Genomic DNA, 18,570 nt, shown 5'->3' on the forward strand with positions numbered 1-18,570 from the left:
ATACAACATTGTATGTCAATTATTTTTTCAATAAAAAAGACTTTCAGATGTATAACAAAAGAAAAAGTTCAAAGTTCGAACACAGAATTCTCCATTTGAAAACTTACTTTAAAGCTCCAGTATTCAAGGCTATGTGGTACTAGCATAAGGATACACATACAGATGAATGGAATGAACTGAGAGTCCAGAAAAAAACCCATACACTTATGGTAAAATGACTTTCAATAAGACTGTCAAGACAATTCAATGGGGGGAAAGAATAGTCTTTAATGAATAGTTCTGTGACAATTGGAATCTACAAACAAATGAATTTAGAACTTAAGTACCACCCACTATACACAAAAATTAATTGTAACCGGATTAATACCTAGATATAAGGGCTAAAGCTATAAGAAAACATAGATATAGATCTTTGTGACCTTGCATTAGTCAATGGTTTCTTAGATATGGCACCAAAAGCATAAGCAACAAAAGAAAAAAATAGATAAATTGGACTTCATTAAAATTAGAAATTTTTGCGCTTCCAGGACATTACCTAGAAAGTGAAAAGACAACCAAAGAATGGGATAAAGTGTTTTCAAGTCACATTTTAAAAAAATTCTGCAGGGGAAGAGTTACCATAAAGTAAGTCAAAAGGTAATGGCTACTTGAGGAAATTCATTTTATATTTGTATCACAAAGGGCTAATTTTCCTAATATAAAAGAGCACCTACAATAACTAAAGGAAAAAACAACCTAATAAAAATTGGACAAATCATATGACCAGATAATTCACAGAAAAGGTAATACAAATGATTTAAACATAAAAAAAAAGAGTAAACTTCTTTCACAACAGAATGTTAGTTAATGTCCTGCTAAGTGATCATTTTTGAGATGTTTGATTAGCAGAGAAAATAATTTGATAATAATGTATTGTGTGGCTGAGCCTATGGGGAAGTAGGCACTCTAATTTCCATGAGAGGATGAATTGCCCCCATGAAGAGAGATTTTGGCAGTAACTTTAAAAGTTACAAATTCACATACCTTTTGACCCAACAGTTCTGTTTCTAGGAATTTGTCCTACAGATAGATTCAAATGTGTATGAACTAACATTTGTACAAAGTTATTTATTAAGATCTTAGTAGTTTAAAAAAGAAAACTTCTTTAGGTCCATTCGAGAATTCTCTGCAGCTGTATAAGAGAATGAGACTACTCTGTGTACTGAAATGGAAGGCTGCCATAGACATACTGTTGCATGTGTGTAACAAGTAAGGTGCAGAAGACTATAGCCTAAACCACTTGTCTAAAATGATCAGTGGTGTGTGTATGTGTGCGTGTGTTTTCTTATATGTTGTAAAATATCTCTGGGGGCTCCTGAGTGGCTCAGTCGATTAGGCGTCTGACTTTGGCTCAGGTCATGGTCTCGCGGTCTGTGAGTTTGAGCCCCGCGTCGGGCTCTGTGCTGACAGCTCAGAGCCTGGAGCCTGCTTCAGATTCTGTGTCTCCCTCTCTCTGCCCGTCCCCTGCTCACTATCTCTCTCTCAAAAATAGATAAAGATTAAAAAAAAATTTTTTTTAAATAAAGTATCTCTGGAAGGATACATAACAAACTGACCAATATTGGCTAGGGGATGTGGTTGTGGTGAGACTTTTTACTGTTTATCCTTTGACCTTTTTCAATTTTATGTTTTAAGTAATCTCTACAACCAAGGTGGGTCTCAAACTCACAATCCCTGAGATCAAGGGTCATGTGCTCTACCGACTGAGCCAGCCAGGTGCCCCAACTGTTTTCAATTTTGAATCATGAAAATCATAATCTATTTTTAAAATAATGAACTAAGAATATAAGAGGATTTCTGTAAAAATAAGTAATGAATCTTTAAAAAAAATTTTTTTTAATGTTCATTTTTGAGAGTGTGATAGAGCATGAATGGGGGAGGGGGAGAGGTGGGGTGGGGAGGGACATAGAATCTGAAGCAGTCAGGCTCCAGGCTCTAAGCTGTTAGCAGGGAGCCTGACTTGGGGCTAGAACCCACGAACCATGAGATCATGACCTGAGCCAAACTCAGACGCTTAACTGACTGAACCACCCAGGTGCCCCCAAGAAGTAATTAATCTTAACCTCACATTTATGAACTATGTGTGAACAAAATTACCTCTTTGCTTTTTCCCCCTGAAATGTCCAACTTTTTTTGAATATTTGATAAACCACCACTAGTTGACTACTCTTTGAGCAATTCTGTCCTAGAACATTAAACATTAAGATCCCAAAGAGTCCACCACAGATGGACTCAGGACCTGTCTATATTGCCTTAGGACTAAGTATTATATTCTTATACCAGAAATTAAATGGGATCTTATTTAGAGAAATTTAGTTCTTAATTCAATTCAGTAAATATTTGTTGAAAACCCATTATGTAATGTAACTTGTTATGGAGAGATGAATGTATCATGGCTGCCATTCTTAAGAAGCCCACAACCGTGCTAAAATACCAAACTATACTTAGCCATATAAAATACGTTCCAAAGATCCTAGCAACACCATGGCAACTGGTTAAAATAGCCTTCTTATAACACCTCTGTGCCTAAGTTTACATCTGAGAAGATATACATAAAATTGTTATTAGCAATTACCTCTGTTGGGTGGGGTTAGGGGGGGTAGGAAGCAGATCAGGACTTGTAAGTTTTTAAATATTAAGAAAATGAAGATGGTGGGATCATGAGTGATTTCATTTAGTTTTAGGATTTTTGTTTTTCAAATGTAAACATAGGAACAAATCAAGAGTTTTAAAAAAAACAAATAGAAGGGGTGCCTCGGTGGCTCAGTCAGTTTAAAGTCCAACTCTTGATGTTGGCTCAGGTTATGATCTCGCGGTTTGTGGGTTCAAGTCCCACATTGGGCTCTCTGCAAAGCCCACTTTGGATCCTCTGTCTTCCTCTCTGTCTGCCCCTTCCCCATTCGTGTGCTTGCTCTCTCTCTCCCTCTCTCAAAAATAAATAAATATTAAAAAAACACATAAAATTATTTCTTCCCATAATGAAAACAAATTCTTATATACTGCTTTTCCAACTACCTTCACTTAACAGTATCAAAACTTGGCACTTTGTGTTTTCCTTGACCCTTGATAAATTAAGAATAAGTTTGTCTTAAGAAGAATGTATAATATTTCAACGGATGAGATCATCAACCAAAATGTGAAACCTAGACACTGAATTTATTGTTTACTTAAGTAAGGGAAGGCTATGCTGATCAGACACAGTCTCACTGAGCAAAGCAAATACAGGTTTTATGGGAAATTTTGTTTGGGGAGGTATTGGTTACTGAGGAAGGAGTAGCTGAAAATCAGCCTTAGAGACATGGGTTATAGAAGCATGTTTCCTGTTCCTGAGGTGTGTTTACTGAAGTTGTCACTTATCAGTTAAATAGTTTTTAAAACCAGCTTTGGTGTTTGTTACCATGGCTATAAAAATATCCGTCTTTTCCTAGGTTCCTGGGGATATTTTTTTATTCTTAAAAAATAAGTTATGTCTCTTTTTACCTGCCCTGGATTTAAAAACTAGAGGTTATCTTACACTAAAAGGAAACAATTTCCTTAGTCTAACCATAATTTGTTATTAAAAGGTCTTAATATAGTGTATTCATTTCCTATTGCCAGTGTAACAGATTACTGCATATTTAGTGGTTTGAACAACAAGAATTTACTGTTTTATAGTTCGGTGGGTTTAGAAATCTGACACAGGCCTCACTAGGCTAAAACTAAGGTGTCGGAAAGGCTGCATTCCTTCTGGTCTCAGGGGAAGATGCTGTTTCGTTTTCCAGCTTCTAGGGGTTGCCTACATTCCTTGCCTCACCGCCCCCTTCCTCCTCCTCCAAAGCCAGCAACATAGCATTCCTTTGACTCTGCTTCCGTTGTCACATATTTCTCTGATCCTTCCTTCTACCTCTCTCTTTCCCTTATAGGGACTTTTATGATCACATTGCGTCCAACTGGACAATCCAGGACATTCTCCCCAAATCTGGTTGAAGGGAGGTCCAAGACTGGTATGGTAGCTCAACACCACCACCAACTGACCCTTCTGTCTTGCTGTATACCATACTTGGCAATGACCGGTCAGTCTCCAGAATCATGCATGTGTTCCAGGCAAGAAGCATGAAATGGAAGAGGCGGTACCAGAAATAGTATTCAGCTTACGTTTCATTTGCCAGAACTGAATTATAGGACCACCTCTAATGGCAAGGACATCTGAGAAGGTAAGTTAGCTTTCTTACATCTCTAAAAAGGGAAGGAAAATGGAGATCCGTGTTGGAACAAGGGATAGATGCGCTAACCTACCAGAATGACTGCAAGAACTAGATGAACTTAACAAAGAACTTTGTCCGGTTACTGAAGGGCAGGGACCAGGTGCTAGAATTTTAGTGGACGACTTGCTACAAGTGTTCTGTAATACCTGGTGACAGGTTAGGTGTGGCTTCCACTCTCCTCCACTCCTCAGGGCTGAGTCACAAGAGATGAGGGCAAACCTGGTGCAGACAGTTTCACCTTAGGACAGCCACCCCATCTGTTCCCTCCCCGTGTTACCCGTGTGTAATCCCTGCTTGTTACATAGTCTCTTCAGGAGCAAATGCCAAGTCACATGCCTCCCAGTGCAGCTGCAACCCATCAGTGAGATTTCACAATGAATGCTTCTGTAAACCAGGTGCAATCTGACCTGGTAACATTCCACGTTTATCTTACTTTGCTACATTCTGGAGAGCTGAGTGGCAAGAAGGCAAATCTAAGGTCATATCCCCAGGGTCCCTTGGTCTGATGTAAGAGTTCAGACCAGCTGAAACTCCTTTTCTTGCAGGAACCAAGTACCTAAAAAAAAAATCATCCCTTTCTTCCTTTCCAATTCAGAATCAGTTGAAAGAGATACAGAATCAGACAAATGAAGGTCAAACTATCAGCTTCATAAAGCTGACTGGAAGACACGGCCAAGTGGGCACTCTCACACTTTTCCCAGAGTTATCCAGTAGTCACTGGCGCAGTTGAACAACACGGTCTTCCCAGTGGAATAAAGTCCCAGGAGAGGAAAGCTGACACGCTGTCTGCAAAACACTGGACTAGAGAGGGTGGGGGAAGGGCTGAGCTGTTTATTCTCCCCAGCTTCCCTAGGGAGGAGTAAATGAGGGGTGGAGAGAAGCTCAGTAATTCTCAGTTTTCCAGGAAGTTTGAGGTCACCAGGGAACAAATGAGCAGCCAGGTTAGAAAACCGTTTTGGTCTAGTTCAAATTACTGCATATGGAAACACAAGGGGTGGAGAGAACTCTTCTTCCCTATAGCTAGGAAAGTTCATTTTGTGTTTGTGTGTGTGTTGTTTTTCTTCTTTTTTCCTAATGTTTATTTCTGAGAGAGAGAGAGGAGAGAGAGAGAGAGAGAGAGAGAGAGAGAGAGAGAGAACGAGTGGGGGAGGGGCAGAGAAGAGGGACAGAGGATCTGAGATCTGAAGCTGGTTCCTCGCTGACAGCAGAGAGCCAGATTTAGGGCTCAAACTCATGAACTGTGAGATCATGACCTGAGCTAAGATGCTCAACTGACTGAGCCACCCAGGTGCCCCTGTTGTTTTTCTTTTTAATTAAACTTTTTTTTTGAGATAATGGTATATTCACATACAGTTGTAAGAAATAATGCAGAGAGATCCCATCTAGCTTTCTCCGGTGGTAACATTTTGCAAAACCATAGTACAATATCACAACCAACATATTGACATTGATACAGTCAAGGTACAGATTATTTCCATCAACACAAGGACCCTTCATCTTGCCCTTTTATAACCATGCTCATTTCTTGTCCCCCACACTCCAGAAAGGGTTGGTTTGATGCGCTCTACTGTTTTCATAAATGGTAGATTTCCTCTGATGTATTTTCCTTCCTTTTAATACACAGCAAATAAAGACACTTGCTTTCAATTTCTTTGTATCAGTAGGACTATCTTTAGTCACCAAAAACGTTTTGCCTCTAGGCTTGTGTTAACACTCTTTTTGTTTGAGAGTCATATTACCTAGTCATATTACCTACAGTCATAAAACATTTCTCTGGGGAAAGGTGTGGGTAGGAAAATAAGTTCATTCATAAAATATCCTTCAGACATTCTTCACTAAGTTTGTAAATACCATGATCAATATAGATTTCATTTTTCCTTTGTTCAATCTCTGGAGCAGATTTTATTTTTAAGATGGTTGTGAAAATGAACTGTCTGCCTCCTGCTTAAGTCTTCAATAGCTAAATAGTGTTCTTTGATTGTATCAGAAACTAAAACACAATTAGAACTTTATTTGTTCTTTGTGGACCTGTCATGACATACCTCAGTTTCTCAGGACATGTCTCTCACTGGGTTTACTTCATAGAATTTCTGGAATCATTTCAGAAGACTCCCAGAAATACCCACACCTCACCTGTTTCACCACCCTGTCCTTCCAGTTCTCCTGGTTTTGAAGTCCCCTTCTGGCCTTACATTTCTTTCTTTTTTTTTTTTTTTTAAGTTTATTTATTTATTTTGAGAGAGAGAAACCATGTGAGCAGGGGAGGGGCAGAGAGAAAGGGAGAGAGAGGGAGAGAAAATTCCAAGCAGGCTCCGTGCTGCCAGCAGAGAGTCCGATGTGTGGCTTGAACCCACGAACGGTGAGATCATGACCTGAGCCGAAATCAAAAGTCAGATGCTTAACTGACTGAGCCACCGAGGCACCCCTGGCCTCACTTTCATCCCTAGCTTGGAGGCCCTACCACCTATCATCATTTGCAGGCTTCCTGACCCTCTCACATTCTTACTCTCCTGTTCCACCTGTACTGTAACCCCCAAACAATTGTCTTCTTCATTCCCGTTAGGAGGCAACTTGGCAAAGAACATACCGTATTAGGTTTTACATGTGACAAATATAGATTCAGATCTTAATTCTGAAGCTTTTATTCTTTTATCTACAGCAGACATTTATTAATTTTTGCTCACCATCATCCAACCCCTTTTCTTTTGGCAACAGCATCACAATTCTTTAGTGAATTACCTGTCCAACCCTCTAGGCTTGGAGGCAGCTCCCCTAAGCATATGAGCCTTGCTAGGACAAACAGTTTCTCTCTCTCTGGAACTGGACTCTGGAATGGAGTGATCCAAAGCATTAAGTGATTCACATAGACAGCTATTTGTTTCTACTACCAAGACCTGTGAAAACATTTTGTTCTTTACATACTGGTTCATTAGCCTCCCCTTTGTTTTGATAGCTTGCACATATCCTTTCAATGAAATTGCTTTTTATCTTCTATTAGCCAGAGTAATTTTCTGTTGTTTGCAACCATGAGACCCTAATGTGCTAGCTGTAGAAGCTTATATTAGTGCCTTAAATTCTGTAAAATCAAGACAAATTACATATACATACATAGATGTCACGAGCATTAAATGTGAAAACAAACCTAATGGTTCTGGCATGTAAGAGCCACAATAAATCCGTGACCTCTAAATTCAGGTGAAACTCCAACAGAGCTTGGCAATCTTTTTTTGTTCTGGGCCATCTGCTTCTCCAAAATTCCCTCAGCAGATTTTACAAACATTTATAATTTTCTTCAAGCTGCCCATTTAGCCTCCCACTCAATCTCAACAGCCTGTCTTAAGCATTACAGGAGAATGTCAAGGAGACAGAGGTACTAGGTTTGCAGAACCTTGGAAGGTTTTATTGATCTTGTGATTCATGCCAGTGTTGTGATGTCTCAAACCTAGCTCGTGAGAATAAACTTTTGAAAAACCATATATGATCAAAGCCATCCCAGATTGACAATGTTGATGACAACAATGGTAAGAGTCTCCTTTCCATTACCTACATCCTATAATAAGTAATACTTGGAGCGCTTCAGTGGTTCCTTTGGCATATAGGTACCACTGTGCAATATGCAGACTTAGACTGGGCAGATGGATGGAGTGGGGTTGCTCTGCTGTTGAAATTCTTTGTCTTAATTTGATGATGGTGGACTTGAAGGTCATATCTGCTAGCTTACCTTCTAATGTAGGCTTCTGGTATGTGTGGAAGTCAGTACTATTCAGTCTTTGAACAGCTGTTAGGATCAGAATGCTCCTGGTTTGTTCCAGTACTAGAGACACTATTGGAAACTTTTTGTGCCTTTTTCCCAAACATCAGAATATCAAGATTACATGTGGCTCTAAATAATTAATGTAGTAAAGGGCGCAAATTATGTCTTTTTTAATTGACGTATAATTAACATACAGAGGTGTATTAGTTTCAGGTGTACAATATAATGATTCATCAGTTCTGTACATTTCTCAGTGCTCAAGATAAGTATACTCTTAATCCCCTTATTAATATTTCATATTTTATATTTCATCTGTGAATTATGTCTTGGTTACAAGAGTCTATAAAGCATTCTCAAAATAACAAAAATACAAGCATATCAGTGTAAAATAACATCAGCCATAAATTTATGCAATCTCAATAAGTAAAAAAATAGTGCTATAAGAGAAAGGAATCCCGACTAACTTCCAAAGGTAGTTTCAGAGTATCTAGAGCCAAACCTTGTATTTTCTTATTAATTTCTAGATAAAGAAGCTTTTTGTATATACTTTTCTCTTTCCTTCCCTTCCCCCTCACTTTTCCTTACTCTTCCCTTCCTTCTTTTCTTCTTCTCTGCCTTTTCACCATAAATAATCTAGGACTAGCATTAAGTTTGTTAGACATGGCATTTTCTCAGTACATATGTTGCAAATATTCTATTTATTTGTTTGTTTATTTATTTATTTATTTTCCCACTTGAGAGAGAGTATGCATGCACAAGCAGGGGAGAAGGGCGGGGGGCGGGGAGAGAAAGAGAGAGAAAGAGAGAGAGAGAGAGAGAGAGAATAGAATCTCAAGCAGGCTTCACTCTGAGCATAGAGCCAAACATGGGGCTTGATGCCATGGCACTGGATTATGACCTGAGCTGAAATTGAGCCAACCAGGCACCCCATCACATTTTTTCTATTTAAAATTTTGTTTTATTTTACAATTCTCTCCCCCCACAACTACTAAAGTTTTTCAATGTTTTCATATTTTTCCCTGGATGAAACATAATTTTTCTTCTTTTTTTAAATGTTTATTTATTTTTGAGAGAGAGAAAGAACATGAGCAGGGAGGGTCAGAGAGAGAGGAAGACAGAGAATCCCAAACAAGCTCCATCCATGCTGTCAGTGCAGAGCCTGATGTGGGGCTTGAACTCAGGAACTGTGAGATCATGACCTGAGCCAAACTCAAGAGTTGGATGCTTAATGGACTGAGCCACCCAGGCACCCTGAAACATGAGTTTTTCTTGTGATCCCTGATCAGTTTTATACCTTAGAACCACAGTAGCACTTGCTGGCTGGTTTCTGGCAGTCTCTTGACTAGATGGGCTTAAAGCACAGAGATGGTTACATTAGCCTTAGAATGAGGCTCTGGAGGCTCCAAGATATGAAGAAATTCTGGGTGCTCAGTCTCAATGCCAGTGACTTCACTGGCAAAAATAAGGTTTGTGGCTTGAATAAAAGGAAACACCTATGCACCTGACGTCTAGTTTTGCCCATGAGAGGAACACATACCAACGTGGAAATGTTCAATGTTTCTGACCCTGTGGGCATATGAACAGCAGGCTGCTGCCTGGGACCATGTGTCTGGGCATCACGACGTTATTGAACATGATGAACTCTTGCTCACAGCACATTTATATGGTGGAAATGTGAGGATGTGAGGACGCCATGAGTAGCTGCAGTAACAACAGCTGTGGGTTGTGGACCCAGCGTCTTGCTAACAACACACGGTGGGACGTGACTCAGAGTGTGGTCTTGTGACAATAGTTTGGGAGCAGTTTAGGTCTGAAACCCTGAGAATTCCAGGGAGAAGCTGGTCTTCGCTGGACAATTTGTCCAGGAGGACAGAATGTGGCAAGGTCCTGGGAGCCTTGGCACAGCCACCGTGAAGTATCTGAAGGTGGTGCTGGCGAATAGGAGTTGATTATGAAGCTGCATGCAGCTCTTGATTTTACCAATCTCTGCATGAACTGATTTTGACAGTGAGCTGCTGACTCTTCTTTATCTTGAACTAAAATGGTGAATAATGGCTTGGTGGATAAATTGGTGGCTTCTCCTAGGAAGACAGGGAAACCCTTTGCTGGGATCACACTCCATCATGCCTTTGCACTAAAGGTTGTGCCAAATGGATAAAACTCTGTTTGGAGATAAGGCTTCCTTTAGAATACTTTTTTTTGGATGCCTGGGTGACTCAGTTGGGTGAGTGTCTGACTTCAGGTCATGATCTCACAGTTTGTGAGTTCAAGTCCCACATCGGGGTCGCTGCTGTCAGCAGGGAGCCTGCTTTGAATCTTCTGTCCCTTTCTCTCTGTGCCCCTCCACCACTTGTGTTCCATCTCTCTCTCTCTCTCTCTCTCTCTCTCTCTCAAAAAAAAATATATATATATATACATATATATATATATGTATATATATAATACTTTCTTTTTTTATTAAGGTTTCCCCTCCCAATTACAAGTTCTCAGAAGTAACCGATCTCCTCAAACTGAGTCAACACATCTATCTATTGAGAAACCTGTGGGGCTTTCATAGTCTTAAGCAAGGAGTTGGTTATAATGGTGTGAAGTTCAAGAAAGAGAAGGAATCTGGAGATTTAGATTTGGCAGTTAGCTGCATACAGATGGTAGCAAAAGCCACTGGAATAGAAAAAAGGGAGAGTGTTTAAAACAATAAGAAAAAGAGGTGAGGGTTGAATTGCAGAGAATACCAATACTTACAGAGAGGTAAAGGAAAAAGGTCAGCCATGGAAGTAAGAAATAGTCATGAAATTAGAACAAAAGCCAGGGAGGAATGGTGTCACAGCAGCCAAGGGAAAAGAAATTCATGGAAAACAAATGACGCAGAGATTAAGTAAGGACTGAAAATGTGTTGGAATTTACATTTTTAAATGTTTATTTATTTTTGAGCAGAGAGAGAGGGAGACAGAGAATCTGAAACAGGCTCCAGGCTCTGAGCTGTCAGCACGGAGCCCGATGCAGGGCTTGAACACACGAGCAGTGAATTCACAGCCTGAGCCGAAGTCAGATACTTAACCAACTGAGCCACCCAGGCGCCCCAAATGTATTAGAATTTTAAATGAAGAACTCCTAGCAATGTTCCAGTGACCTGGGATTACAGTTCCATTGGACAGGTTGGGGTGCAGGTCAGATTTCTGTGGACCAGGTGAAGAAGTGTAAGCGTGTGTGGATTTCTCTTTCAGGAATTCAGCCATGGAGACTGGTAACTAGAGTTGAACTAGGAAGAACAGTTTAGGAAGGACTTTGTTTTTTCTTTTTTCCCAAGAAGGTATACAAGTGAAGTTTCAGAGGATAGTGTCAGAGTGTCTAGAACCAAGATAGAAGAAGAGCTAGTAAGGACAAAGTAGTTTAAGTTGAAAGAGCACAAGGGTGATGGGAGCCGGAGAAGAGAATAAAGGATACAAGGGAAGGGAGGTAGCCAGGTTCCAGGATGTCCCCCCTTGAGCCCTGCATCCCCGCATTCACACCCTTGTGTCACCTCCTCCCATATAGTATCAGGGATGGTCTTTGTGACCGATTGGATACAACAAAAATGGTGCTATGTCACTTCTGAGATGAGGTTATAAAAGACACTGTAGTTTCATCTTGGTGCCTTCTCTCTCCCTCGTCATTTGCTCTGGGGGAGGCCAGCTGCCATTGCATAAGCAGTCCTATGGAGAGGGCACACATGGTGACAAGCTGAGGCTTCTTGCTGACAACCAAGTGACAGGCTTGGGAGGGGATCCTCCAGCTCCGTTAAGTCTTCATATGACCGCGGCGCTGGCTGACAGTTTGGCTGTAACCTCATGAGATATTCTGAGGCAGCAACACTCAGCTAAGCTGTTCCCAGATTCCTCACCATTTGAAATGGTGTGAGATAATAAGTGTTTATTGTTTTAAGCTGCTAAGTCTCCGTAATTTGCTATGCGGTGTAGGGGAGGAAAAAGTTTTCTTCAACCCTGTTAAGGTCCCTGGCTGGGTCTGAAAATTAAACCAGCAAAGACAGATTAACAAGAGAAAAGCATACAAATTTAATACAAGTGTTATGTGACACAGGAGCCTTCAAAAGGAAATGAAGACCCAAAGAAACAGACCTCAGTATTTTGATGCTAGGTTTGCTGGAGGGTGGATTGTTGTGGAGGAATACCATAGATGAAGGGAGTATGAGGTAACTGTAGTAGCATACTTAGCAAGGCCTGTTTGCTCAGATTCTTCTTAGTGTCCTTTTGTCTTTGGAGATAAAGATGCTCCTTTCCACCACATTTAGGGAAGGCGCCTCTCACATGAGGGCTTTATGACCCGTTTCAAGGCAGAAGGGTAGGAAGAAGGTCAGAGTGATCTTGCTTCTGCTTGTTTTCTCAAACTCCTTCAGCTTAAAACACTCAGGACTCATATTCTGGGATAGCGTGTTCTGAACCCCATCTGCATAAGTAGATAAATAATACAGGAGGGATTGGCTTTGGGCAGGAGGATGTTCTTTGCTTTCTCTGAGACGTTATCAAGTCTGGTCATTTTTACAAGTTCTTATTCTTTAAGCTTATCTTTTATTGCTTACACTTGGTATCTTAAAATATTTCACATTCTAACTTACAACTAGACTTTAACTATTTTTATCACTCAAAAAAACCACATTAGAATCTCCTACTTTTTTGTAACATCCCATTGGAATTTGTCTATACTACCTCTTAGCTAGTATCCATTTAATGATTCATCTGAAAAATGTTTAAACTTTAGAGAATGTTATAATGTTATAATGTTATAAACTTTAGAGAATGTTATAATGTTATAATGTTATAAACTTTAGAGAAAGCAGTGGTTGCTTTTAAAATAGTAGAGTGACAGATGAGCTATTTGCTAGTATATCCAAATTATCCAACAATAAGGCTTTACTGAATAAAGCGGTATGGGTGTTAGCATAAAAGCATGAACAAATACCCAAATAGTATATTTGCGAAGTTAATAATTCAGGCAGAAAAAAATGATACATACAGAGAACCCATGCATGCCTGAAGAACAATCTGAGAACGTATCAAATCAAAGTTGTGTTCAAAGCAAAAATCATGTTTGCATGACGAACAGTAGAGTATCAGTGAAGACAAATGATACCCTTGATCACAGAACAATGAGAAATTCTTCCAGCAAGTGAGCGTAACTGCCAAATGGGATCATATAAAAGAAGTATGAAGGGAAAACTAATTTTGAGGATATAACCAGGTGGAACTGAAGCTGATTCTTGAAGTTCTGCTTCAGGTCATCCAAGAGAGTTGTGCCCCGCTTTTAACCATTAATGATAAGTATAAGATTCATGCAGGAGCGCCTGTGTGGCTCAGTTGGTTAAGCATCAGACTTCGGCTCGGGTCATGATCTCACGGATCGTGAGTTCGAGCCCCATGTCGGGCTCTGTGTTGACAGCTGGGAGCCTAGAGCCTGCTTTAGATTCTGTGTGTCCCTCTCTCTCTGCCCCTCCCCTACTCATGCTCAGTCTCTCTCTCTCTCTCAAAAATAAACATTAAAGGGGCGCCTGGGTATCTCAGTCAGTTAAGTGGTTAAGCGTCTGACTTCGGCTCAAGGCATGATCTCACAGTTTGTGGGTTCCAGCCCCGCATCAGGCTCTGTGTTAACAGCTCAGTCTGGAGCCTGCTTCAGATTCTGTGTCTCCCTCTCTGTTTTCCCCTCCCCTACTCTCACTCAAAAATAAACAAACATTAAAAAAATTAAAAAAATAAACATTAAAAAAACTTTTAAGTAAAAGATTCATACATAAACAATTATTCTGCTGGTGGATGTGACTTATTGCATTAATAAACTTGTGAATTTTCAGTCATTTCCATTATTTGTCTCAGACCGTTACTCTTGTATTCATTTTAGGAAGGATTTATATGCAAACCATTGTACAAATTTTAAAATGACAAATATGGGGGCGCCTGGGTGGCTCAGTCGGTTGAGCAGCCGACTTCGGCTCAGGTCATGATCTCGCGGTCCCTGAGTTCGAGCCCCGCGTCGGGCTCTGTGCTGACAGCTCGGAGCCTGGAGCCTGTTTCAGATTCTGTGTCTCCCTCTCTCTGACCCTCCCCCATTCATGCTCTGTCTCTCCCTGTCTCAAAAATAAATAATAAAAAAAAAAGTTAACAAAATTTAAAAATAAAATTAAAATATAATAAAATAAAATGACAAATATGCCTCAAAGAAATGAAAGACAGTGGGTTTTTTTCCTTAACAAAAGAGGTGTTTTTTGTTTTTGTTTCTGTTTTTGTTTTTCATTTTTTTATTGCTATCTATTCTCCTTTGTTGTATTTTGGGTTTCCCTAGTTTGGAGCAGGATGGACCACAGTGAGAGTCTGGAGCTTGGCCGGGTCATGGGACCAGGCAAAGGTGACAAGATTAACCGGCCCTTCTGTCAGTACAGAGAAGGGTTTAACAAGGTGGACAAGGCATAGTTTTCATGGTTTCCCATTAATACTCTATAGGAAAAATTACAGTACTTGGATATGGAAGATCTTGATTTGAATTCTGATTTTACTATTTAGTAGCTATATGATACTGAGCAAGATATTCACCTCTCTGAGTCTCAGTGTCTCCCCCACAAAGTAGAGCTAAAAAAAACCCTGCCATTATTACATTCTATTTTTTTCTTAAAAGTCAAATGAGCCCTGTATGAAATATTTGTGAAGCTATTTTTTAAATCTATAAACATTATTATTTTTATTGTTGATACTATTATCGTTTCTACTTACCTTGAATTTTTGTGTTCTTGGCAAAAGCTTGAATGGTCTTTAAGTCTTGAATGCACTAGAGAAAGGCTAATAGCTAATGCTAAAAAAAAGGAAACAAAATCATGTCTTTTAAACAAAATTATTAACACATTTGAAATTAATTTTTGAGTCAAAAAATAACGTCTAAAACAAGTCTTTATCACTGGAAAATATTAAATATTTATTTCTTTTATTAAATTTTTTTTGTTTTATTTATTTGTGAGAGAGGAACAGAGTGGGGCAGTGGCAAAGAGGGAGACACAGGCTCCAGGCTCCAAGCTGTCAGCACAGAGCCTGATGCAGGGCTTGAACTCACAAACCGTGACATCATGACCTGAGCTGAATCAGGTGCTTAACTGACTGAGCCATCCAGGCACCCCACATATTTAGTTCTTTGAGATTGCAAGGATTGTATTTAGCACCCGAGAACAAGATCTGTTTTCCCAACACTGAAAAGCTAACCTGTTAGCATTTGCTATTGCAAATAGTTGTCACAAAAAGAAAACAATGGAGATTTAATTTAGGGATTATATAAAAGGTGAGACCCTTAGTGTATTAAAACAATTTTTTTTTTAATTATAAACGTAACACATCCATTGAAGAAAATTTGGAAACTGCATGTAAGTATGAAGAAGAGAATTATAACTCGTAACCACATTACTTAAAGATAGTCACTGTTAACATTTTTGCATAGTTTTTCCAATTCCTTTCTCCCTCTTTTCTGCTTCTTTCCCACATATTAAAAAAAATTTTTTTTTAGTGTTTATTTTTGAGAGAGAGAAAAAGAGAAAGAGAGATCATGAGCTGGGGAGGGGCAGAGAGAGAGGGAGACACAGAATCTGAAGCAGGCTCCAGGCTCTGAACAATCAGCAGAGAATCCCAAGCAGGCTCCTTGCCTTCAGTGCAGAACCAGACATGGGGCTTGATCTCATGAATTGGGAGATCATGACCTGAGCTGAAACCAAGAGTTGCTCACTCAATAGACTGAGTCACCCAGGTGCCCCTAAAAATCTTTTTAAAATAATATCTGAAATTATTTCAAAGGTAAATATTTTTTTCTCCAAGTATTTTCCTAAGGACCTACATTCAAAGCTTTGCATTACTCCAGACTCCTTTTTTTTTCTTCCTTGTGGGAAGTCATCAATTCTATCATTGAATCCTAAGAATTCTTTCCTTTCTATCCTATTACCATAGGCCTAGGCCAGGCTCTTTTCTCCTCCATTCTAGATTATTGAAGTAAGTTTTCTTACTGGTCTCCTTCTTTCTAGTCTTTTTGCTCTATAATTCATTTTATAGACCTTTTTAATGCATCATTACATTGCTCAAAAATATTGACTGTTTCTACATTCTATAGCAGAGGTGGCAAAGTGGATCTCCAAGGCTGGATATAGTCTGCAAATTTGTTTTATTGCTCCAATGTTCTGAACATTGTTTAATTAGTTGGAATCCTTTAGGTGGGTCATATGCTTCACTGATTTATGTTCCTCGCCTGGCTTCTAGGTTTCCAAGTATAGCTGAGCAGATTTTGCGTTGTATAATTCCAGGGGGCACTATGTACATAGCACCCCCTACAGTTGTGCAGTGCACAACCTATATGATCACAGCCCATCTTGAAGCCTCCAGATGTTTGAAGCTCTACTCTCTAGTTTATATAATATGGCAAAGAAAACTGTTGTCTAACCCTGTCCACAATAACGACTAATCAAGCCCATGACGTACTAAAGCCTAAAAAAGGCTGACATTTCTAAAAGCATTTCACTCTAAGACAAGTCTTAAAAAAACAGGAATATTCTAAAAGCCTTGAATTCTAAGATAAGCCATAAAGTTATTTTTTATTCAAAAGAAACATTTTGTTTTTCTTTTTTATCAAAATGGACCCCAAAGCTATCTAATCAGAATTACTGACTACCAAGGAACAAATGGAGTTATCTCCTGACCTTGCGATTTTTTTAAATTCAAAGACTTCTATTTTCTTGAATAGGTGAGCCAGTTCTGTATTAACTTGTCTCCTTTGCAAATGAAAGTTAAAACTCTAGTCAGTTCTTCAATTTGTGTCTGAGTTTTGCAAAATAAAGTTCCTTTAATCCTAATTCTAAAGTCTTTACAATGTAGATCCTATATCCCCCACAGTTTTCTCTTTTGCATAAATATTACACTTGAGACAAACCAATTCCCCCCTTCACATAAACTTCACAATGCTTTGTTGCATTTCTCCTTCCCCTAATCCTCTGCCCTCCTTTCCTTCTTCTCTTAACCTACATTGCTTCTGCTTAAGGCCATTTCAATGCCACTGCCTTTGTGAAACATCTTTTGCCACTCTTGTTTCCATCTGTTTTTCTTGGAACTCTTTATGCCCGTATTGTCTTAACCTTATTTATTTGATGCTGTGTGAACCTGTATGTATGTGAATTTTTTAAAAATTATTTTTTATCTTTTTTCTTAAAATTATTTTCTATCTTTTTTCTTATAAAAGTAAAACTTGTTCAACTTAAAATACAGAAAATATAAAGGAGCAAAATGAAATGAAACACTTGTCATAAAACAGTAAATATCAAAGGAAAAGAAACCCTAATGAATATTTGTATAATCTTGGGATGAAATGGGGATATTCTGATGCCAAAAATATAAACCTTGAATTTAGAAACAATAATTTCCTTTGTAAAAGAGTTACCTTTCTACATGAACACAGGAAAAAATGGACAGCCTTTTCAGACCTTGATTAATAGCAGCATGTATCTCTATAAAGCTCTTTGTGCTGTTGTACAGATAGGGTAAAAATGTGTAGAATGTTGAAACTTACAATAGAAACTGTTCATATCACCAGAGCTTTTGGTTCTGGACAGAATTTGGACAGTTCTGGCAAGAAAATAATGGAAAATTTGTGATTTCTGGGAATGAAACTACTAAACAGCAGATGGGAATTAATCACCATTCTTTTAGGCTTAGTGCTAAAGAGAAGCTATTGGATTAGTCATTAATACTTTTGACATCTGAAGAAATCTACCTTATTTTCAAAGAGCCAAAAAAAAAAAAAAAAAAAGGGAAAAAGGAAAGAAAAAAAGGAATTTCTTTCCCCCAAGGAAAATATAGTAAAACCTCTAAGTAATGAGTACCAAATAAAACACCTTCAAACTACTATGAATCACCGGTCTGTGTTCCAACCTATTGAGTGGGTGAGGTCCAACGACAGCTTGGGAAGTCCCCTGACTCCAAAATCTCTAGGCATACTCTCTACCCCTCATCTCATATGGCTTTTGAAGTTTTCATCCTTTATTATGAATAATTGATTTTTTCTCAAACTTATGGAAACTATGAATCAAAGCTTCTGTAGTAAATTGTGTTTTATTTATTGGCCTATAATATGTAATCTAAGTAGAAAATGATGAATTTATTATGCAAATACAAGAAAGCCTTGGGAAAGTCCCTTAGCTCTCCCTTAAAGATCCAGAATGTTGGCTTTTAGAGATGGCAACTTGGTTGGGTTGAGAAGGATGGCGAATGGTACAGTGTCATAGGGATTAGTGTTGAGCTAGTTCTTTGAGAACAAGTCATTTTCCACATCAGAGGATGTATGTGGAAGAGTTTATTAAAATTATGGAAGCAGGCGCCTGGGTGGCTCAGTCGTTATGTATCTGACTTTGGCTCAGGTCATGATCTCACAGTTAGTGAGTTAAGTCCCACATCAGGTGACCACAAGCCCCCTTTTGGGTGAACACAAGCCCTGCTTCAGGTGAACATGAACCCTGCTTCTCTCCCTCTC

General features: G+C 39.0%; 1 long non-coding RNA gene across 3 annotated transcripts in view; it reads left to right on the forward strand.

Annotated features, from left to right (window-relative positions):
* The window catches only part of LOC132694552 (uncharacterized), a 93,743-nt gene that overhangs the window by 26,286 nt on the left and 48,887 nt on the right, over positions 1-18,570 (forward strand). For all 3 annotated transcript variants that reach the window (XR_014137946.1, XR_009617360.3, XR_009617362.3), the window contains one exon: positions 3,942-4,232. This is a non-coding gene — a long non-coding RNA (uncharacterized LOC132694552). The remainder of the gene's footprint in view (positions 1-3,941; positions 4,233-18,570) is intronic.

This window comes from Panthera onca, chromosome B4 (assembly GCF_046562875.1).
Source record: "Panthera onca isolate mPanOnc1 chromosome B4, mPanOnc1 haplotype 2, whole genome shotgun sequence".
NCBI classification, from domain to species: domain Eukaryota; kingdom Metazoa; phylum Chordata; class Mammalia; order Carnivora; family Felidae; genus Panthera; species Panthera onca.